We start from the raw sequence: 23,757 nt of genomic DNA, 5'->3' as shown, positions 1-23,757 counted from the left end.
CTGCTTTGAGAGTATCTTTCAGAGTACCAATACAATCTATAAAGCGATGCCTACAGGGTCTTCTTTCGTGGGACCACTAGGAACTGAGGCCGACAATAAGGAGAGGGTCACCGATGAGGAACTTAAAGGGATTGCAAAATTCTCTAGAGTAGGTTAGTCCCTAGATATGGACGGATTGTCAAACTTGGTTTTGGAAATAACAATTTCGGAAGCACCAGGGATGTTCAGATCTGCTATTCAGATATGTCTGGACGAAAGAAGCTTCCCAGAGGTTTGGGAGTGGCATGGCCTGGTCCTATTAAGGCGGGGAGCTACCCGGGACCAGTCGACATATATACCAATATGCTTCCTCAACAAGGTGGGGAAGATTCTCGAGAAGATCATTCTCACAGACTGTTGAAACACACCTAGAGTGTAGAATGTAGATCCCAAGTAACTATTCCATTATTATTGTTTATTAGGAATTTATAATAGCAACAATTGATACTCACAGTTTTATGACTACTTTTATGAATTGTTGAAACTCTCAACAGATGGCGATCTGTTCGATTAGTAACGACATCTGTTGTTGGAAAAGCAGAAAACTACAACACTGCCAGATTTACTGCGGTCATCATGAAAGTAAACCTGATTTCGTTTTATTTTAGCTAATTATGGTCGTCGCCATATTGTAGAATTAACTAACGTGAATGGAAAGTTCTTGTGATTCGAGATAGTTTTACTAAATTAACAAATTGATTTATTTCATTCCAAGATGATAATTGTTACCGCGACAGTAAAAGCTGGTCACCCCATGAGAAAGCAATAGCTGTTGAACCTAATAGAATATCAATACAAAAGTGAAAGCCAGGCTGATAGGTGCTTTCAGTCGGCGCAAGCAAAGCAAGTTGTAGAATACTTAATCAAAGTGAATTAGGAACGGTTTGAAACCAAATTAAAAGTACATCAATGCACTGATAATTGTGAGTGATTATATTAAATTTATTGTAAGTTTGCGAAATAAAGTTTATCTTTTCAGTTCAAGCTGATCAACAAAAATAAGGTATTTTGGTCTGCTCTGAAACACAGTGCCGTGAGTGTGGTTGAACCACAACAATAATATTCACCAATTTCGAAGCCCATTAATTTTGTGTTTCTGTAACCCCAATATTCACGGTAAAATTGAATGCGCATAAGCTTATCAACACAATAACTGCTAAAATATTACTTTAAAACAGTGTTTCCCAATCTTTCAAGAGGTATCGCCCCCTTAGAGTTTCGAAAAAACATTTTCGCCCCCCTACGTGAGATTTAATTTTTCTATAGTAGGAAGCTGATACTGTACTTAGCTGAAGCCCTGAAAAGCGCTACTGTGGCAAAGTTAGTATTGCCATTTAATAATAGGGGGATTCACTTAACAGCGTTAACTGATTAAACTGATTAAACGTCGTGATCACCAAGGCAATCTTTGATTATTTCATTCGCAAAATCATGAAACATTTCAAATAAGCAGAAAATCATGGCTTACGCAGCAATTTAATCTGTTTAGTGAATACCTCTAATGTATCTAAATTTGTTTCACTCTTATTTTCATTGAATATGTTGGTAAATGCGTTGATTTTCCGCATTTGAATAAACAAAAAAAAAAATTTCAATCGTGCATGCATAAATGTTGAAATCATGTTTGTTCTTGTTTTCCAAACGGTTGTTGATTGAGCATTGATGATTTTAAATAGAATGGACTGTGTACGCCTATGAACATCCGTTATTTTCAAGCAGTTGTTTTACCAGTGTTCTATAAGGGAATTTTACAACGTCCAAGAGTCAATGTTCGATACAAGTAGTCAAATATAACTGGAGAATTGGAAAATAATTACAAAAACTTATGTGTAAAAAGTGCAACTTAGAAAAATATCGGTGTATTTTCAAATGTAGTTGCTTTTCTCAGTAAGGCTGACACAAATTTCGATTTTCTCTTACGTTAGTTCTGTAAAACTAGATGGATGTTTCAGTATGTTCATTACAGCATTTTTCCAATATTCTTAGAAAAAAAAACTTGAAATTTAAATTTTAATGTCAGAAAGTTTTTATGATTCAGTTGACATTCTCCTTGTAATTCAATTCTATTGATGTTTTCGAATCATTCAAAAAATCGCCCCCCCCCCCATTTTAGTATTTTTGCCCCCCAATTTTCATTTTTCGAAATTTAGCCCCCCTGGGCCTGATTTTCGCCCCCAAGGGGGCAATTTCGCCCACTTTGGGAATCACTGCTTTAAAATCACCGATTTTCACATACGAATGATGTATCCTCCTGAACTTTACGTGCCATCGAAGAAGCTTCTCTGCATCTTGAGCTGTCATTGTTTTTGATGTAAAAAAAAACAACAAAATAATCATAACCGCTTCTCATGTATGGAAAAAATTGAACCGGCTTTTAAAACGGTTTTATTGTTACTCTTAATTTGGTTTGCAAAACCTTTCCGAGAGTGGTCCACTTAGCCGGATGATGCTCTTATTATTATTATTATTATTTATTTTTTAACTAAAAATTTTGAAAGAGGGAAAAACCCCTTTGAGTGGTTTCCGCAGGATGATGCTCTTAAGGAGGTTATGAAGAGGTTTTGATGTATAAATCAGCTTTATTGCAAGTTTTATAAAATTGCCAAAATTGGTCATGAAGATCTCTAATAGAGCCGAACAAAACTTAAAATGTTACTTGGGATGGGACCATAGACGCTATCTTGTCGGTTACGAAGACTGCCGAGGTAGCTTTCCAGTAGTGTAAGAAAAAGGGATTCGCTACTGTGCAGTAGTGACTCTGGATGAAAGGAACACGTTCAGTTGGGCGGCTATTGTCGAGGTGCTCCTGCGTCATCTCTACTTGTATAAGATCTTTGAAGCTACGTCCAAAATCTAGTACTGAGTATAGGACACAGAGGTGGGTCGGAAATGATTTCACTTAACCTCAGAAGTTCCGCAAGGTTCAATTCTGGGCTTGTCGTTATGGAATATTATGTATAACGAGGCGTGACAGTCGTCGGCTTCACTTACGGTATTACGTCTACTGTGAATCGATTCACGAAGTTTGAAGTAGAATTTACTGCAGCCCACTCAATCTAGGTCGCCTCCTCTTCGTCCTGAACAACGATATTGTTTGCAATAATCCATTGCATTGGGTCCCCATGTGAAATAGCTACGCAAAAGTTCGTCATCAATTGAGTGAGAGTGTGATTCCCATATATCCATGCGTCATCTTTTGCTGTCCTATCGGACCACGCTGGCTGGTGGAGGTGGTTATCAAGCTAATGGTGAAAGTAGGCACACCGGACAATCTCCACGGTGACGACACGGCAAGACGCTACACCCATCTCGATGAACATAGCAACAACAACAAAAAAAAAAAAAACTAGGAAAAGTGTTTGCACACTTTTCTTTTTTTCTACAACGCCACCATGACTCGCGATTCACGAAAGGATAAATTACGCACGTTTGGTTGTCTCTCGCCATCAGCCGAGATGGTGTCCGAGTCCGATCACAGAGACCACTGTCTGTGACGACGAAGCAGCTGTGGTTTCATGATGAGGATTAATGATAGATACTCCCGGTAATCCAGCACAGATCGAGAGAAGCAGTATAAATGATTTTAACGACACACAAAGTATGACACTAAGAATGCTAATGATTTTGTGTTGTTTTTTTTTAGTGGACGAATTTCGCACACTTAGTAAATATTTCATCACTGTATTATCACCTTAGCAGATGGGTCACATTAGAATGCGATACATATTATAAATGATCCTTTCTTGTCGTTTCAGATGATTTTGGTTGTTTTGGGTCGACAAGTGGTCTATTTTTGTCATCTTCCGGTATAACTCAGACAATTTCATATTAATTTTTTGTACACGATGAAATGCGTGCAATATCCAGCTCACAGCTGATTCAAAAATTGTACAAAAAAAATTTTAATTTTTCGTAACGAAAATTTCACTGAATTACTGCAACCATTTTAGCAATCCGAAATTTCAGACTCTTGGACACGCTTGGTATAATTTTTATTCCGTCCATAAACTTTCCACCATTAACCCCAGTTGAGCAATCGAAACTTCCAGCATTAGTTCATCAAAATTCGTTCCTCTCGGTACAGTGCACAACAATGAATTTTTGATAGCTTTTCGCCAACTTTCGAGTTTTCCCAACTGATGAATGTAGGTACTGACAAAGTTCAAAGATTGCACCGCTGCTGTTTTTTCCCTTTTTTTTGTACAATTTTCTCTGTTCCCAAAAATGAATGCCGCCGGTTTGATTGAAGAGTTTAAGCTGGAAAGTTGTTCCCAGAACGAACTTTCATCCCTACCGAGTTGCTGTTGGCACTTTGGATTTCCATTTTCCATGTCGTACCGCTTGTTGCCACCAGCAGCCGGGACGGGTACTGAAATCGATGTAGTCTAAGCCACAAGCAAATTTCCAGCGTGTACTACCGTAACAAATTGTTTTTTTTTGTTTCCTTCGCTAGCTGAGCGTAGCTAATCCTGTAATCCAACCAAAGTTTCGTGCTAGACGAGATACCACGCAGAAAAAGTTGCCCTTATAGCTAGGAATCCAGCGGGTGCGTGGGAGCAAGCCAAGCTTAGTTGGTTGAGCAGAAAACATGACCAGCAAGCAAGCCAGAGCAGAGCATGGAGCTCTTCGGCTGGTGGGGGCATGAATTGCAAACGAATGAGTGATTAGGTGGATTAGTTTTGTACGCCACCCGCACTTGGCATTCGTTTGCGCTCGGCCCGGTTTGCTCGCTCGGTGCACTTTGGAGTCACTGTGATTCACTAATTAGGATTATCCTTTGCGTGATAAAAAATTTACTCCGTGCTCTGCTTTCGCTTCTGTGATTCGTCTGATGACGAACGAACGAGCAGAAAGTAGTGGAAGCGAGTCTTTCATGTCGTTTGATACAAGTGTTGGGCACTGGAGTTTTGATGGATGAAATTTTGTGAGTGGTAGTGAAATTACGGATTTTACATTTTACGATATGGTTCTTTGGAATCACTCAACTTTTGCTTTACGACTGCACTGGTGGGGATGCGCGGCGGGTAAGGAGAAGACATTTATGTGTGACTGTCATGTACCAGATACCGTCTACCCTCGTTGGTTTGACCTGATTTAAACTAAACACTTTTTAATTTGACTCCCGCTAATCTGCACATCGTTCAAACTTAAAATGGTTCAAACGTCATTCAACTTATTGAACGTGACAAAACATGCAATCTGATGCACTATTGCTCGCTTCACGCGGAAAGCACAGAGAACAGACATCCAGGCTAGAACAAATTTCATTTGGAAAGTTGTGTAAGGATTTGAATCTTCACTTGAGTAAGGTTGCAAACCAATACACGATAACAGCACTAACGCCACCAAACACCATATTGCCACAGTCAGTGGTGAATTGAAACATTTCAAGTGGTGAATTAAATTAGTATGGGAAATTAACCGATTGCAGCGCCACGCTATTGCCACTTGTGTTGCCGATTTCAAATGGCCGTTAAATTCCTTACACAGTTTCGGAACTGGACTTGGATGTCTGTTCTCTGTGCGGAAAGCAAACAATCGACCACCCACGTAAGGTGATCGCTCAATATTTATTCATAAAAATACATACAACAAATATACATGGACAGATACATAGAGAAACAGTATGTTGTTAAGAGATTGCACAAAAAATAAAAATCAATAAAAAGAAGAGATAATTTGTAAAATGCTATCCCGAACAGTGACAAAATGGAACAAAAATCCAAGTCGACACTCATGGTGACGAACTATACAAAGTCAATGAAAAAATATTTGAAAGGAGGACATTATAAACATATGAATACAAACTATCACCTATGGTATAAAATTGAATTAATATAATAATTGATAAAGAATCCATAGAAAGAGAATAACTAGGAACAAACTCACCGGATAATCACCTGCCATCAATCGAACTAAAAATGCGAAACGAAAAAAAAATCAGAGCACCGAAGGCAACGCGCGCGCAAATCCGGCCTCCAGCTGCCGAGCCATCTCTACACACGCTCTCTGACAACCCCTCGGCGAAATTTCTGGAAAAATTCTGATAATATTTCTAAGAAGAAATAGCTACAGAAATGTGTGAAGCAACACATGAAAGAATACGTGCACGAACTTCCGCCGCAATCCTTCAAGGTACTTCCAAAATAATCGCTAAGGAAGTCCCAAGAGGAATTTCTGAACAAATTTCTGAAAAACTTGACTAGTATAAAAATGATTCTTTGAGAAATTTCTTGAAAAAAATATAACCTAGGCAAATTCCTGGACGAGTTTCGGAAATAATCTCTGAAGAAAACCCTGGAGAAAGTTATGAAACAAATAAAAGGGCAGAAATGCATTTTATAGAGATACTGGGACAATCTTGGGGGAAATCTTGCTCGAATCAATCAAGGAAATCCAGCGAGAATCTTATCTTTCTATAAAAATACCGTAACATTTGAAAAAAAAAGTATTGAAAAAAAATCGAAAAGGAATATCTGGCAGTATCTCACGGTGTCAAAATTTCGATCATTATCGAACATTGATGTACCTCGGATTTTTCTTCGAAAATGATAAGTATTTGGGCTATATATTCATAATTGGAAAACTAGAAAATATTTCATCGGCGAAAATTTTTCCATACATTTTGTATGGGACGTTTTTTGGGCTAAAATAGCAATTATTGATTTTTAGTATGGGAAATAGCTAAAAACTCATCTAACTCAAATTTTCCCCGATAGAATATTTTCAAATTTTGCATGTATAAATTGTAGCCGAAATTCTAACATTCTATGACAAAAATCCGAGGTACATGAAAGTTCGATAATAATCAAAATTTTGACACCGTGTATCTCTGGATGTAATCATAGAGAAAAATCTTAAGCAGTGCAGGAGAAGGAGTAAATCCTAATTTTTGGAGGAATCTTTAGAAGAATTCTTGCAGAACACATTCAAGTAATACCTGCAAGAATGCCCCTAACGCAATACCGTCTACCCCGTTGGTTTGATCTCATCTAATCTGAACACTTTATAATTTGACCCCCTCTAATCTGCACATCGTTCAAACTAAAAAAGGTTCAAATGACATTCTACTCCTGGAACGGGGTGAAACGGAATTGAAAATCAAAACAAAACAGCAAAAAAGGTTATCATCAGTGTGTTTTCCGATGCCCACAGGGTTACTAGAAGTTCAAATTAAAAAATGAACCCCGTTGGTTTGCATGAGGTGTCGCTCAAACCAACGGGGGTAGGCGGTAATTACAGAAAAAATAGTGTCTTTTTTCATGGGATAGTCATGTTAGTTAATACTAGGGGAATATTTACAAGTTGAAATTCAATATGTAACACAAAGAACGCACGAATATTAAACTTTGAACACATTAAACAATTATTCTGACTTATTATTGCAACAAATATTTATACCCGTAACATAATTTCTAAACGAAAACACACGAACATAATTTCTAAACGTAAACACACGAATGTTCGGCAAAACCATACAGAGGGCGTCGGGTTCGATTTCCGGTTGGTCCAGAGACTTTTCGTAATAGAAATTCTATAGGTGTAGAGTAACCTCATGCTTATCACTATACAATACAGTCAGGTTTTTTTAACACGGGGGATACGTACCGCGTAAAAAAACTCAGTTCAAAAACCAAAAAACCGCGTAAAAAAAGTCTCACCATTTTTCGACGAATCATGCAAAAATAAGACGATAAATTCTTTTTTGTATGGAGTTTTCATTTACGCGGCCGCGTAAATGAAAACCGCGTAAAAAAACCTGACTGTACACGAATGGAAAATTGTAATTTGTGAGGAATAACCATAGTTATCGTATCGAATGATAACGGCCAGCGATGCGTAAGCTTTGCAGCCTCCCGTGGTATGGTAGTCCGAAGCACCTTCTTCTCCCGCAAAGATATCCACAAAGCCACCTGGAGATCACCCGACCATCAAACACAAAACCAAATCGACCACGTTCTTATCGATGGTAAATTCTTCTCGGATATAAGCAATGTCCGCACATACCGCAGTGCAAATATAGATTCGAATCACTACTTAGTCGCTGTATGCATGCGCTCAAAACTTTCGACAGTTGTCACCAGGCGTCGAAGTCGAACACCGCGGCTCAACATCGAGCAGCTGCGTAACGTAGAAGTGGCTCAAGACTACACGCAGCAGTTAGCAGTGGCCCTACCAACGGAAGAGCAGCTTGGCGCAGCTACACTTGAAGCTGGCTGGAGGGACATCCAATCCGCCATAGGTAGTACCTCGGCTACAGCACTAGGTTTCGCAATTTCAAATCACAGAAACGACTGGTACGACGGCGAATGTGAACAGTTAAAAAACAAGAAGAATGCAGCATGGGCGAGAATGCTGCAACACCGTACGAGAGCGAATGAGGCACGTTACAGACAGACGCGGAACAGGCAGAACTCAGTCTTCCGGATGAAGAAGCGCCAGCAGGAAGAACGAGATCGCGAAGCGATGGAAGAGCTGTACCGCGCTAAGGACACACAAAAGTTCTACGAGAAGCTGAACCGCTCGCGCAGAGGCTTTGTGCCACAAGCTGACATGTGCCGAGATAATCACGGTAATGTGCTCACGAGCGAGCGTGAGGTGGTCGAGAGGTGGCGGCAGCATTACGATGAGCACCTCAATGGCGACGTTGCAAGTACCGAAGGTGGCGTGGTAACAGATCTAGGAGTATCTGCGCAGGACGAAAGACTTCCGGCCCCGACCTCAAAGAGATTGAGGAGGAGGTTGGCCGGTTGAAAAACAACAAAGCCGCTGGAGCAGATCAACTACCAAGCGAGGTTCTAAAATACGGTGGAGAAGCACTGGTGAGAGCACTACACTGGGTCATTACCAAGATTTGGGAGGAAGAAGTATTACCGGAGGAATGGATGGAAAGCATCGTGTGTCCCATCTACAAAAAGGGCGACAAGTTGGATTGCGGGAACTACCGCGCGATCACACTATTGAGCGCTGCCTACAAGATACTCTCTCAAATTTTATGCCGCCGTCTATCACCGATTGCAAGAGAGCTCGTGGGGCAATATCAGGTTGGATTTATGGGTGAACACGCTACAACGGACCAGATGTTCGCCATCCGCCAGGTGTTGCAGAAATGCCCCGAATACAACGTGCCCACACATCAGTTGTTCATCGATTCCAAATCGGCGTATGATACAATCGATCGAGAACAGCTATGGAAGATTATGCACGAATACGCATTCCCGGGTAAAGACAATTATACCGTCTTCGACATTACGGCCTCTACAGACTGAACATTACTAACATTCGACAACGGACAACACATACAACACCCAGTGGCCCAGTGAAGAATTTTCCGTTTGACGAAAAGTTTCCCCGACTGGAGCGGGAATCGAACCCACACTCCGAAGCTTGCGAGACACCTAAACGACTGACGCCGCTAACCGCTCGGCCACGAAGCCCACCACTGATACGATTGAACAAGGCGACGATGGGTCGAGTGATGTGCGTAGTTCGAGTATCAGCGACACTCTCGAGTCCCTTCGAATCTCGAAGAGGGTTACGGCAAGGTGATGGTCTTTCGTGCTTGCTGTTCAACTTTGCTTTAAAGGGTGTAATGAGGGGCCGTTCTTAAACCACGTAGACTTTTTGGGGGAATGGCCAAATTTTGGTCTACGTGGTTTATGAACAACCCGGATAAACACGAGAGGGACGATTTTCACGAAGTCCGTTCAGCTGCTTGGATTTGCAGATGATATTATATTTGGCCGATCGAATAAAGATAGCCGTAATGCGAGTTATGCACTTCAAACGGAATCGCTCAAATAATTTTCGTTCAGTGCATCATTTTTCCATGACCGGAATTTAACACAGCAAGCCCCATTTGATTTGACGTTTCTTTTTAGTTCCGTACTAGGATGCGGAATAAAGCGACGCTTTATTATTTCTTGAACGATTCCTTGCCTGAATTTTCCACGCATCGATATAGGCCAAGAAATTTAGTACGATCTGCGTGCTACCCATAACACGTAGTTAACAATCTACAAACGCCTCCATGAGCACGAAACATGGACCCTACGTGCTGAGGACCAACGCGCCCTTGGAGTTTTCGAACGGAAGGTGTTGCGTACCATCTACGGCGGAGTGCCGATGGAAGACGGGACTTGGAGAAGGCGAATGAACCACGAGCTGCATCAGCTCAATAAGGGGATTCAGGTGGCCAAAAATCGAAAATTGACTTTATTGAATTTGAGATTTAACTTCGGTAGTTGAAAGTAGACCACTTGGACCAGTAAACCCTAGAATATTAGTTTGCTAATCCCTATACTTATCGAGATATTGGTAGCTAAATGAGACCATTGCCATTTTTTGGTAAAACGAATGAAATGTTCAACTTTACATATCTTTGGCTTAAATGAAAAACGTCATTCTTTTAAAGTAGTTTCTGGAACCTTGCTTATAAACCTTTCGAATGATACGTCAGACGTAGAAATGTTGATTGTAAAACTATTAAATGATACCAAATTTAAAAAAGCAAATTTTCTTCATACAGACCGTTCCATACAAAAAAAGTTTCGCTTTGGGACTACTTCTATGTCTTAGTTTCGGATCCCTGGGAGACATTGAAATCAAATTTGGCTGCTACTAGCTGCTTTTCTGCAATTCCAATCAAGTTGACGGCGATGATTTAGATATTGCTATATAAAATCACCCTATTGGCCATTAGGGGCTGTCCATAAACCACGTGGTCATGAGGGGAGGGGGGGGGGAGGTTCGGCCAATGACCATTTTGTATGGACAAATAAAAAATTTTGTATGGACTAATGGCCACGCGGGGGGGGGGGGGGGGGTGGGGGGTTTGAAAAGTCCCAAAAAAATGACCACGTGGTTTATGGACAGCCCCTTAAATACCTCTGAGGAAACATTTGGTCGTCATGGCCACTTTTATCGGTAGATCAATCATAGTGCAGTCTAAATCTGGTCTTGGATCTCTTAGCGAAGCGTGTTTTTACGAATTGGAATACATTTTGTAAATGGGAACAAAAATCCTTAAACGCTTAAAAGTAGGCAATGCCCTTATAAGGTCATGCTGTTTGATACTGTCGTGTTAAAAACAACCTGTTCAACATGTTTTTCATATTTTTCAGGCATAAACTTTACGAATAGAAGCAAGACATTACGAAATTGACGCGAAAATATTATTGGCCCCCTGTTTGTATGGAGCCGCCCCATAGTGCAGCTGCTGAGAGAACCAACCATCGTCCATACCGCGAAAATCGGGAGGCTACGGTGGGCGGGTCACGTCATCAGGGTGTCGGATAGCAACCCGATTAAAATGGTTCTCGAGAGTCATCCGACCGGTACAAGAAGACGTGAAGCGCAGCGAGCTAGGTGGGTCGACCAAGTGGAGGACGATCTGCGGACCCTACGCAGAGTGCGAAACTGGAGACAAATAGCCATGGACTGAGTGGAATGGATACGGCTTCTATGTATAGCAGAGGCCACCCCGGCCTTAGCCTGATCGGTAAGTAAGTAAAAATAGTTTATGACTCATCATAGAACAAGTTGAGAAGCGAGCTTTGTCCCAGTTGCAGTGTTATGCCAAGATGAAGAAGAATATGGTATGAAGAACATCACCTTAACGAACCTTTTTTGCCTTTCTCGTACACTAAGTGTACTGGAAAGGCTATATGTTCACTCCAAAAATGACTTTTTGATAGAAGGCCCGGAGGGTCGAGTCACATATACCAATCAACTCAGCTCGACGAATTGAGGTGATGTCTGTGTGTGTGTATGTATGTGTGTGTGTATGTGTGTGTACAAAAAAAAACTCACATCACTTTTTGGCAGTAAACCTCAACCGATTTTAAGAACCAACGGTTCATTCGACGCGGAATCTGGTCCCATTGTTTCCTATTGAAAATGGTTCGGATCGGTCCAGCCGTTCCGGAGTTATGGCCATTTAGGTGTTCCGGATCGGTACCCCAGGAAGGGGCCAGATATGAAAACGATACAAACCCATTCATGCGACTCATCAAACCACGGCACTTTCGAAAACATGATGAATGGTAAACAGGAAAATAGTCTCGGACCATATCTGAACCGGTAGTGTTCCGGAACCGGTTCCGGGTGACCCGCCGGAAGTGGCCAAATATGAAAGTGAACCAAACCCATACATGCGACACATCAAACAGCGGATTTTTCGATAACCTGATAAACAGTAGGCAGGAAAACATTCTCAGACCATATTTGAACCGGTAGTATTCTGGAACCGGTTCTGGGTGTTCCACCGGAAGTGGCTAAATATGAAAGTGAACCAAACCCATGCATGCGATACATCAAACAGCGGCTTTTTCGATAGCCTGATGAACAGTAGGTAGGAAAATATTCTCGGACCATATATGAACCGGTAGTGTTCCGGAACCGGTTCCTGGTGACCAGCAGGAAGTGGCCAAATATGAAAGTGAACCAAACCCATACATGCGACACTTCAAACAGCGGATTTTTCGATAACCTGATAAACAGTAGGCAGGAAAACATTCTCAGACCATATTTGAACCGGTAGTATTCTGGAACCGGTTCTGGGTGTTCCGCCGGAAGTGGCCAAATATGAAAGTAAACCAAACCCATGCATGCGATACATCAAACAGCGGCTTTTTCGATAGCCTGATGAACAGTAGGCAGGAAAACATTCTCAGACCATATCGGAACCGGTAGTGTTGCAGAACCGGTTCCAGATGTCACGCCGGAAGTAGCCAAGTACAAAAATTAACCAAAACCTTACATGCGACGCATCAAATCGCAAGCTCTTCAGGCAACCTGATAAACGGTTAATAAAAGAAAATAGTTTCAGATCAAATTTGGAACAACCGATAGAATTCCGGAACCGGTTCCGGGTGTCCCGCAGGAAGTGGTCAAATGTATTAGAGATCAAAACCCATGCCTGCGGCATATTAAACAGCGACTTTTTGAATAACGTGATGAACGATTGGCCAGAAAATAGGCTCAGACCACAACGAAGATCTTTATAAAGGCTACCGATAGTGTTCCGGGACCGATCTAGGGTGTCCAGCCGGAAGCATGCGACACATCAAACCGCGGTCTTTTTTAAGCCATGAGGAACGATTAGCAAAAAAATAGGCTCAGACCACATTAGAGGCTACCGATAGTGATGCAAAACCAGCATTGGGTGCTTCGTAGGGTGCTTCGCAGGAACTACAAAAATGAACAAAGTCAATGCAAGCGATAAATATGTGTAAGAGAACAAAATCTTGACTGAACTAAGGCCACATACATACAGACGTCTTACTCTACTCACTCTCCATTGGAGAGTGAGTAGCAGTACTGAAATTTTTCGACAGGCCTTTATGATAGCGATATTTTGCTCTTTTCATTTTCTTCGTTTTGTTTTGTCAATGTTGCTTTCCGATCAGCAACACGGGAGCGAAATGAAATAGGTACTCACACTCACATGCAGCGTGCTGAAAGCGAGCGCCGACCGGGCTAAATTTTCATTCAATTTTCTGTATTTGAGTATTTTCACCCGTGGTATTGTATAGGGCACTCACTCTCACAAGACGAATGGCCTGTCAGCATGAGTAGTGTGTGAATGATTGGGAATTGACCTTGTTGGGTTGCTCATGAATGGAGCTCTCGGACTCTGTCAGTTCTCACATCGAGGAACTGAAAATGACCGCCGCAGTCATTCATTTTTGGCTGAAAAACAGGCACTGACACTGATATTTTGCAGGACTGCTCTCCATCGTCCTTGTTTTAAACGGTTGAATCAAATATTAATCGTTTTTGCTCGTTTGACGTCTACTCACTACCAACATCAAGCCAGCAGCGGCTTGTGAAACGCAACCTGATTAGCATTTGGCGATTATTTTTTTGTCACGATGAATATAATAGCAATATGTTACAATTGATATGTCTTGTTTTTCTGTACTAAAGCAATCTCATCAAATCACTGAGGTGTGAAAATATACAGTAGGATAGGTCAACGTTATATGAGAAAATGAAAATCCTCTTTTGCGTCTAAAACTACTGGGAATTTTTTATGGGATTTAGATGGGCAATTTCACTTGCTTGCATTTTTTGTCAAATTTTACATGAATTTTGAAACCTATGATAATAAAATACAGATTAAAGTGTGAAGAAAAAACTATGTCGAAGACCGTAAAGTCATCTGTGATTGTGAAAGACGTTATATCCTAGCTCGTAATAATCGTCTTGATGTTGATCGGTCTTCAGTGATAGTGAAGGTGCTCAGGCAGTCAACTGAAAACTCTGATATTTTTCAGCTCTGTCTATACGTTTAACGTAACGTCGGAATATGTTCAATTATTAAGTTTCCCAATTTTATTAAAATTATTGCTTTTCTAAATAAGGTATTCTCAGGATTCAGGAACAGTTCGCATTACGTCGACGGAAATATCATGCTTCGAAATGATGGCCCATGCACAGAAACTAGCTAAACAAAGCAATAGTCGAAGATTCCAAAACAGGGACCGAATTCTAGACCGTCCGATAGGTAGGAGATTGTCCGCATCACGACGGTTTCAAACCGAACGGACTCAATAAATACCAAAACTTCCGTGTGACATTTTTAAGTTAATCAAGGCCATCTTGACTAGGAAACCTTGACCGATTGAACCCTTGAAAAGTCCCCATACGGACCGAAACGTCGGAAAAAATCATAAACTAGTGTTTTCGATTCCCCCAAAAGGCTGAAGCCAACATTGTGAAGCAAAATCATCCCAGTCGTATCCCAACCAAGGAAAGATCATGAGTACATGTTCGACGAGAAAGGCACTATCACCACTAGGTGGATTAATCTGGGTTTTTCTTGATGAGTTTTCCTTTTCATTTCAAAGTATTATTTCACAGCAATATTGCCCGTTATAATACGTCGCGTCCACTTTTGTAAGGTAAACACAATGGCATAAAACCTATTCAGGAAGCAATTAGGTAGCTTCCATTACCACTATTAGGTCCCTTCTTCACAAAGCGTAATTCTCGCCGTCCAATATTCCACGGACAGTCACCAGCTGCAAAATTAGGATAAAACTTCTGCCCACCCGTGCCACGTTGTTCGCGAAAAGGAAAAAAAGAAATTAATTACAAAAGTTTCTTTACTGGCACCCACTTTGCAACATTTTTTTTTTTTTTTGTTCCGCAACTGACTGGCAACTTTCTTTTCGGTAGTCAGCGCTAGCATTGATCTACCGCAAGCCGTCTCCGATGGCTATGATTCATTGCGTAGGCTCCGCTTATAACTTCAACAAGGTCCAACTTTTACCGAATCACGATCACGGATTGGACTTTCTTTCCCCGAACGAAGAAACAAGCCTAATGATTAATAATAAAATTCAGGTCTTTTCTCTCTGTCGTCGTCTGCTGCTACGACGGCTAAGACGACGCGCGGAACAGATTTTGGCATATTGTCCACCTTAGCAGGACGAAGGGAGGACGGCCGGTAAACCGGTACGGAAGGTGGCCGAGGGATATAAATGGTTGCTGGCTTGACCGGTCAGAAAGTAGATTACGCGTCGTAAACCTAATTACGACTGAAGGCAATGGTACGAATCACACCGAGAACAATGCTGCTGCTGCGGCTGCCTTGGTATGACATCGACGTCCGACCGTCCGTTTGGCTAGTTGGAGAAATGCCACATAACAAGGACCGATGGTATGCGGTTATTCCGGTTCATTTCGGGGATAGTTACAGAGTCTGAATTTGATTAGGCATTGTTCTTCGGTTATTGGATTAGAGGGCCGTTCTTTGAGGTAGGTTTATCAATCTTCGAGTGACCTTTGGAGTCGTTTTGTTTATTCAGTACGGGTTAGAAATTGAATAAATTTATGCGGGCATTCTACTGGAATAGAGTGAATGGGTCTTACCTGATGGACATTGATGGGTATTCGCATTTCAACACCTGGAATGAGAAAGAAAATCGAAATTAATGATATTTCGTTTGCTACAAGATTAATGACGCTGAGCAAAACATAGTTTATTGGTATTTGAATTTTTACCATTGTCAATAGGTCCTTGTATTATGTGCCGAAGACTCAGTAAATTTTTTAGCGTTATCACATTTCCGTTGGATTTATACTGAGTCCTCTGTGCATCATTATGTAATAATCGTTATAATCTAAAGGTTCTCTACGAGCACGAGACATGGACTATGCTCGAGGAGCACATGCATGCACTCGAAGTGTTCGAGCGTCGGGTACTTCGGACCATCTTTGGCGGAGTGCAGAAGAAAGTACCTACTAGCTTTTATGACTAAACGTAAAATTCTGGAGAAATTCCTGAAGGAATTCTGAGAGGAATCCCTAGAAAAATTTCAGAAGAAACCTCATGAGGAATTCCTAGAGGAAATTTTAGAGAAATTTCAGAAGGAATCCTTGGAAGAATTCTTGGAGTAATCCCTGAAGGTATTTCTAAAAAAATCACTAAAACATTTCCTGGGAAAATCTTCAGAGAGAATCCTGGAGGAATGCCTGGCGTAATTCCTGGAAGAATTCTTGGGTGAGAGCACAAAATCATGGAAAAATTTCTTGGATGAATTCTTGGAGCAATCTCTGGAAAAAAAACCTGGAGGAATTCCTGTAGAAATCTTCATAGGAATTCTGGGTGGAATTGCTGAAGAAATTACAGAAAAAAAATCTCATGCGAAATTCCAGGAGGAATTCCTGGAAGAACCCTTGCACATTGGTCGGGCTCCATACAAAGGGGCGGCCAAAACTCTCAAAAAACGAAATTAATATTTTTAAACTTTGTTTCACCTCATAACAAAGCTTATGTATTGAACTTTTATGATTCTTAATTAAAAGCATACCAGTGTTTGTATTTCAATGACATTTTCACTGCCAAAGTGGCCTAAGTCATAAAATTGAAAAATGAATTATTCGAAAAAAGAAAAATAATAATATTTTGAGAATGGAATTTATGTTTTAAGTTATCCAGCATATGAAAGCTTGTTATTGGACTGTTTGAATGCACGTATGGTGCAAAATTAATATGTCACAAAACTTTTCAAATTTTCATATTGTTAACGCAAGAATCATACTGATGGCTCTGGAAGACACCTTTGCAGCAGGGGGAATAGTTTCTCACTTGTACTGGTACACTGGATAACGAGAGTGATGTATTTCGGTTTGTACTGGTTTCATGGTTAACTATAACTGACTTTATTGGGTTCATTACTTGGTTTTATACAATATGTTTGAATGGGATTGATACAAATGGATACATTTTAGGAAGAACACAAGTTCTACTGTTCACTATGGTTATTGTGCTGTATTGTGTACAGAGGGGACTATTTGTCTATTATTTCGTATTGGTAACGCTCTAAATCTGTACACTTGGATTTGTTCTTAATGGAAATCAATTTGGTGGATATCCACACAAAAAGGGAGAAATCGGCGTAAACACATATATTGTACCTTAGAAATTTTGGTAATTTTTAAGTTAAAAAACGGTTCGTGTCGTCACGTGTCGCCGCAATTTCGAATAGTACATCTTAAACATCATGCTTACGCCGAGGACCTGGGATCGAATCCCACTCCCGACAAACTCACAAAATGTGGGTTCTTCCTTCGGAAGGGAAGTAAATCGTGGGTCCCGAGATGAACTAGCCTAGGGCTAAAAATCTCGTTAATACAGATAAAAAAAAAAACATCATGTTTAGAGCTGCCTAAAAACGTTTAAATATTTTGCAGAAATTTGCAGTTTTTCAAATTAGAGCTATTTAAAAAAGTCATGTTTTTTCATATATTTTACGTTATTTTTCCATTTTTTACTAAAATATAATTTATCTATCCACATTTTACACATGTTTTGAACAAACTTGATTAGATTTGATCGAAACATGATCATTTATTTAAATTCGAATTGATTTTCTAACAAAAAAACGCAAAAAATATGGGGTTTACTGATTTTTATCGTTTTTGAAATTATTGAAATTACGTTATTTTTGAATACCCCTTTTTATACACTAAAAATACTATATAACATATCTAGGCAACCTATAACTTCGATTAAACACATAAAAAGAGTTTTGGCCGAACTTTATCTTTTTCCGACCATTGTGCCTTGGATAAATTTCTGGAGGATTCCCAGAAGGAATCTCTGGCATTATCACTGGAAAAATTCGTGGAGAAATCCCTGAAGCAATTTCTGGACAAATCTTGAGAGGGGTTCCTGGAGGAACCCCTGAAAAAATCGTGATAGAATTCCTGGAGAATTTCCTGGAAGGATCTTTGAAGAAATTCCTAGAGGATTTAATGAAGAAAATCCTGGAGGAATTGCTGAAGAAATTTTGTGGGGTATTTTCTGGAGGAATTCCTGGAAAAGTTCCTGGAAGAATTCCTAGAGCAGGTATTCCTGTGTGAATTTCTGGAGGAACCTCTCTAGAGGAATTCTTGAAAGAATTACTAAATTTATTTCTGGAGGAATTCTGGGAGATTTATCCTCCTCTCCTCTTTTTGGCGTAACGTCCTCACTGGGACAAAGCCTGCTTCTCAGCTTAGTGTTCTATGAGCACTTCCACAGTTATTAACTGAGAGCTTCCTCTGCCAATGACCATTTTGCATGTGTATATCGTGTGGCAGGCACGAAGATACTCTATGCCCAAGGAAGTCAAGGAAATTTCCTTCACGAAAAGATCGTGGACCGACCGGGAATCGAATCCGTCACCCTCAGCATGGCCATACTGAATACCCGTGCGTTTACCGCCTCGGTTATATGGGCCCAGATTTATATTTCTGTTAATTTTCTATTTCTGAAAAAAGTGCCTTGAGAAATTCCTGGAGGAATTTCTAGCGGAATTTCTGGAGGAATTCCCGGAGAAATCCTCGAAGGAATTCCTGAAGGAATCCCTGGAGGAATCATTGAATAAATTTGTGGATAAATTCCTGGATAAAATCTTGGAGGAATGCCTGGAGGAATTCCTATAGGTATTCCTGTGGGAATTGCAGGAAGAATTTCTAAAGGAATTCTTGAAATAATTACTGGATACATTTCTATAGAAATCTCTAGAGGAATTCTGGGAGATTACTATTATTATTCTATTTCTGGGAAAATCCCTTGAAAAAATCCTAGAAGAATTTCTAGCGTAACTTCTGGAGGAATTCCTGGAGAAATCCTCGAAGGAATTTCTGAAAGAATCCCTGGGGGAATCCTTGAAGAAATTTGTGGAGAAATCCTTAGAGAAATCTCTGGAGGAATACCTGAAGTAATCCATGAAAAATTTCTGAATATGTTCCTGGAAAATTCCTGGAAGAATTTCTGAAAAAATACCTAGAAAATTTGCAGGAAGAGTCCTTAGAAAAACTTCTTAAGGAACCTTTGAGAAAATTCCTTGAGAAATTCGAGTAGAAATCCCTGGAGGAATCCTTGAAGCAATTCATAAAGGATTCTCAGGAGAAATTCCTGCAGAAATGCCTGGAGGAATCTCTGAAAAATTCCTGAAAATATTCCTGGAGGACTTCCTGGAAGAATTTCTACAAAAAAATCCTGCATGATTTTTTGGAAAAACTCCTGGAGAAATTGTTGACATAATTTCTGAAAGATGTCCAGGAGCAATTCCCAGATCAATTCCTAGAGAATTTGCTGGACGAATTCCTGAAGAAGTTCTTGGGGTAATTCCAGAGAATTTCCAGGAGGAGTTCCTTTGGGAATTTCTGGAGGAATCCTTAAAGGAATTTCTGGAAGAGTCTTCCGAGAAATGCTTGCAACAATTACTAAATAAATTTCTGGAAGAATCTCTAGAGAAACTTCGAGTGAAATTGTCTGAAAAATCCCCTGAGAAATTCCGAGGAATTTTTAGAAAAATGTCTGGTAGAATTCTTGGAGAAATCCTCGAAGGAATTTCTGACTGAAGGAATCTCTGAGGGAATTCGTGAGAAATTCGCGGAGAAAGCCCTGGATAAATCTCTGAAGTTCCTTGAAGATTTTCAGTGGAATTCCTAGAGGAATTATTGCAGGAATTCCAGGACGAAAATCTGGAAGAATTCTTGAAGGAATTCCTGAAAAAAATACTAGAAGGTATTAATAAAGATAATCCTGGGAATTCATGGAAAAATCCCGGAAGCAATTACTGGAGGAATTTCTGAAGAAATACATTGAGGAAACCCTGGAGGATTTCGTGGAGCAATCTTTGAAAAAAATCTTGTAGGAATTCTTGGAGGAATCCCTTGAAGATATACAAGAGGAATGCCTGTATGAATTGCTAAAGGAATCTCCAGAGAAACTTCTTGAGAAATCTCCAGAAGAATTTCTGGAGGAATTTTTAGTGAAATTCTTACAGGAATTCCCAGAGCAATCCCTGGGAAAATTTCTGGAGAATTCCTGAATAAATTAGTGAATGAAGCTTTTAAGGAATTCGTAGAGGAATACCAGGAATAATTCTTAAAGAAGTCGCAGATGGAATTCTTTGATAAATTCTAAAGGATCCTTAGAAGGGTTCCTGAAGAAACTCCAGAAGGAATCCCGGAAGCATTTTCAAGAGAAATTCCTTAGGGAATCCCTAAACAGTCTCTGAAGGAAGTACTGAATTAATTCCTGAAGGAGTTCCTTAAAGAATACAAGAAGGAATTCCTGAAGGAATCCTAAAGCTTTTTGGAGAAATGTTTAGAATAAATTGTTCCAGTAAGAAACACAGAAGGAATGCCCGAGTTATGCCCTGCCAAAATTCTCGGAGGAATCCCTGAAGGTTATCCTAGAGGAATGCCGTAAGGGATTAACACAGGTGTCTCTAGAAGAATTCCTCGAGGATTCTCAAATGGCACTTCTGAAGGAATTCCTGGAATAATTCCTGGAGCAATCTCTGATGAAATCCCTTGAGAAATTTCTGGAGGAATCCCAGCAATAATTCCTGAAGAAATTGCAGATGGAATCCTTGAAGAAATCCTGAAGGAACTCTAAGTAGAGTACGTGGAGGAACTCTTTGAGAAATCACTGTAGGAATCCCTGCAGGAGTTCCTGAAGAAACCCCAGGAGGAATCCCGGAAGTAGTTCCTAGAGGCATTACTAAGGAAACCCCTAAACAGTCCCTGGAGGAAGTACTAGATTAATTCCAGGAGGAGTTCCTGAAAGAATTCCAAGAGGAACTCCTGAAGGAATTATAGAAAGTGTTGCTGGAGGAATCCTTGGAGGAATTTTTAAAATAATCCCTGGAGTTGTTCCTGAAAGAAACACAAAAGAAATTCCCGAGTGAAACCCTGGAGGAATTCCTGATGGAAAACCTGGAGGAGTTCCTAAAGAAATCCTATGAGGAATTCCTTTGGAAATCCCAGGAAAGCTTTCTTAACAACCCAAGAAACAGAACTAGTTGAACAACAGTTTGTTTAAGAGTGGTTTGTTGAACAACAGTTTGCTTAAGAGTGGTTTGTTCCACTCTTATACAGCAAAAATGTTTGTTGGGAAATACCTGGGAGAGTTTCAGCTCGAAAAAAAATATGAAGGAATCCATGTCTGCAATAATTTTTGGACGAATTATTGCTGGATTCTTTGGATGAACTCAAAAAAGAGTGTTTTGTACAACATTCTTAAATTTTTAGCTAATCTTTGGTTAAATTTCTGGAAGATATTCCTGCTGAAATACTTCGAATTATTCCAGATTGAATTATTGGAGCAATCTCCAGTGAATTTCCTGAAGGAATATATGGAGTAATATCTGTAGAATTCTCTGAACGAACACTTGCAAAAATACCTGAAAGAATTTCTTCTGACATTCCTTTGGGAATTTATGAAGAAACCCTCGAAAAAAGCAGTGGAACAATCACTGGAGGAACCTCTATAGATATCCCAGGAAAAATTCCCGAAGGAATGTCTGGTGAAACTCATAGAGGAATTCTTGAAAAAAAATCTCTGGAGCAATCCATAATGGAATCACTAAAGGAAGCTTTGAACAAATTCTTGGAGGAATTCGTCGGTGCATCCTTGCAAAAGTATCTGTAAAATTTCTGAAGGAATCATGGGAGGGAGAGATTGAAGCATTTCTTGGAACAAAGCCCGAAACAATCTCTATTGGAACCTTGCAAGATGTTCATGGAAGAATTCACGAAGGAGAAACTCCTGGAGAAGTCCCTTGTGGAGTTTCTGAAAGACTCCCTGAAAAAGTTCCTGAATAAATGCATAAAGAAATTTTTGATGGTGTCCTTGGAAGAATTCGTAAAGAAATCCCAGGTATGTTGCTCTCAGAATGACGTTTGTTAGATTGAATACTAGTGAAAATTCGTGTAGCAGTAACACATAACTGCACTCTATAGCAGTTTGTAGTTCTACAAAGTCCTTCTTTTTCCCTACCGCAACCGGTTCTGGCATATCTGGAAAATTTGGCATGCTGTTTTTTTGTATTTCATAATTGAACATCACAACCCGGGTAGAGGCTAATGGCAAACAAAGGACAAAATAGTAACTGGTTTTGCCATCATATCTCGTTTAGCCATTCTTCTGTTATTATGAAAAACTTAAAATGGCTAATGTGGAGCGGACCTGGTGTGATGGTTAGAACACTTGACTATCACTCCGAGGACCTGGGATCGAATCCCACTCCCGACAAACTCACAAAATAGTGAGTTCTTCATTCGGAAGGGAAGTAAAGCGTGGGTCCCGAGATGAACTAGCCTAGGGCTAAAAATCTCGTTAATACAGATAAAAAAAAAAATGGCTAATCAATAGCAAAATATACAATCATAGCAAATCTTGTCATTGATATGTTATTCATGAATAATGCTAAATAACACATCACTAACAAAAATTACTATCATGGTAAAACTAGCAATTTAGCACCTTTTATAATGAATTGTATAAAATATCAAAACAATAACATAATTTACATTCCTAGCTAAATTTACCATTATTTTGATATTGTGAGGAATTATTTATAAACATTTGGCACTATAACATATTTTACTCTTAATATACCATTAACTATTATATTGTATATTTCAAGCATAACGGTGGCTACGTTCATCAAAGTGAATATGATTTTTAAGTTCGTTTCGTTTTGAGTTTTTAATTTCCACAAAATGAAACTGTTTTTACATTGATTGATGAACTTAAATTATATTGAAGAAAAAAAAGAAATAGCTCATTTTACCTTTCTTCTGCTACTTTGAAATAATAACTGAATCTACCATTATTTTAAAATTGAATTCGAACAACTGAACCTACCATTATTTTGATCGCCACATAAACATCTAAATTTGTTCTTATTCTGTTATCAATAACTCGAGAATGTCATATTTTGTTATTCACCGATAACAGTTAATTTGGGTCTTATTTTGTTATCAATATCTCAATAATAACTTATTTTGTTCTTAATTTTATCCGCATGCTTTACCATTACTTTGTTATTACAATGGCAAAATAAGTTATTTTTATGTTTTTCTGCTACCAAAATTTTGTTATTATTTTTGTTATTTTAACTCTTATTTCAAACAAACAAATAACACATTTTGCCATTTAAACATTCTGTTTTAATGGTAAAATTTGCCATTCTTTTGCCATTGCTCTACCCGGGAAAATTTAACCATTCATGTTATTTGGTAAAATTCTATGATAAGATTGAAGTGGTTCTCTTGAAGAAATACTTGGCGAAATTTTCTGTGGTTCTCGAGTAAAAAAGGTTTGATAATTGATGGTCCCAGAATCAAAGGGGTGTAAGTGGCCATTTTGTTGATTTTAAGCTGAGTGTGTCATAAAATTCTTCAGACTTCAAGCTTTCAGGA

The 23,757-nt window shown here is 39.6% G+C and overlaps 1 long non-coding RNA gene across 1 annotated transcript in view; it reads right to left on the bottom strand.

Moving 5' to 3' along the window:
- Positions 1-23,757, bottom strand: part of LOC115263151 (uncharacterized) — a 489,784-nt gene that overhangs the window by 312,657 nt on the left and 153,370 nt on the right. Inside the window, exon 3 of the long non-coding RNA XR_009997875.1 lies at positions 15,919-15,953. This is a non-coding gene — a long non-coding RNA (uncharacterized LOC115263151). The remainder of the gene's footprint in view (positions 1-15,918; positions 15,954-23,757) is intronic.

The sequence above is a fragment of the Aedes albopictus genome, chromosome 2, assembly GCF_035046485.1.
Source record: "Aedes albopictus strain Foshan chromosome 2, AalbF5, whole genome shotgun sequence".
Taxonomy (NCBI): domain Eukaryota; kingdom Metazoa; phylum Arthropoda; class Insecta; order Diptera; family Culicidae; genus Aedes; species Aedes albopictus.
This window is presented reverse-complemented; position numbering and strand designations above follow the sequence as displayed.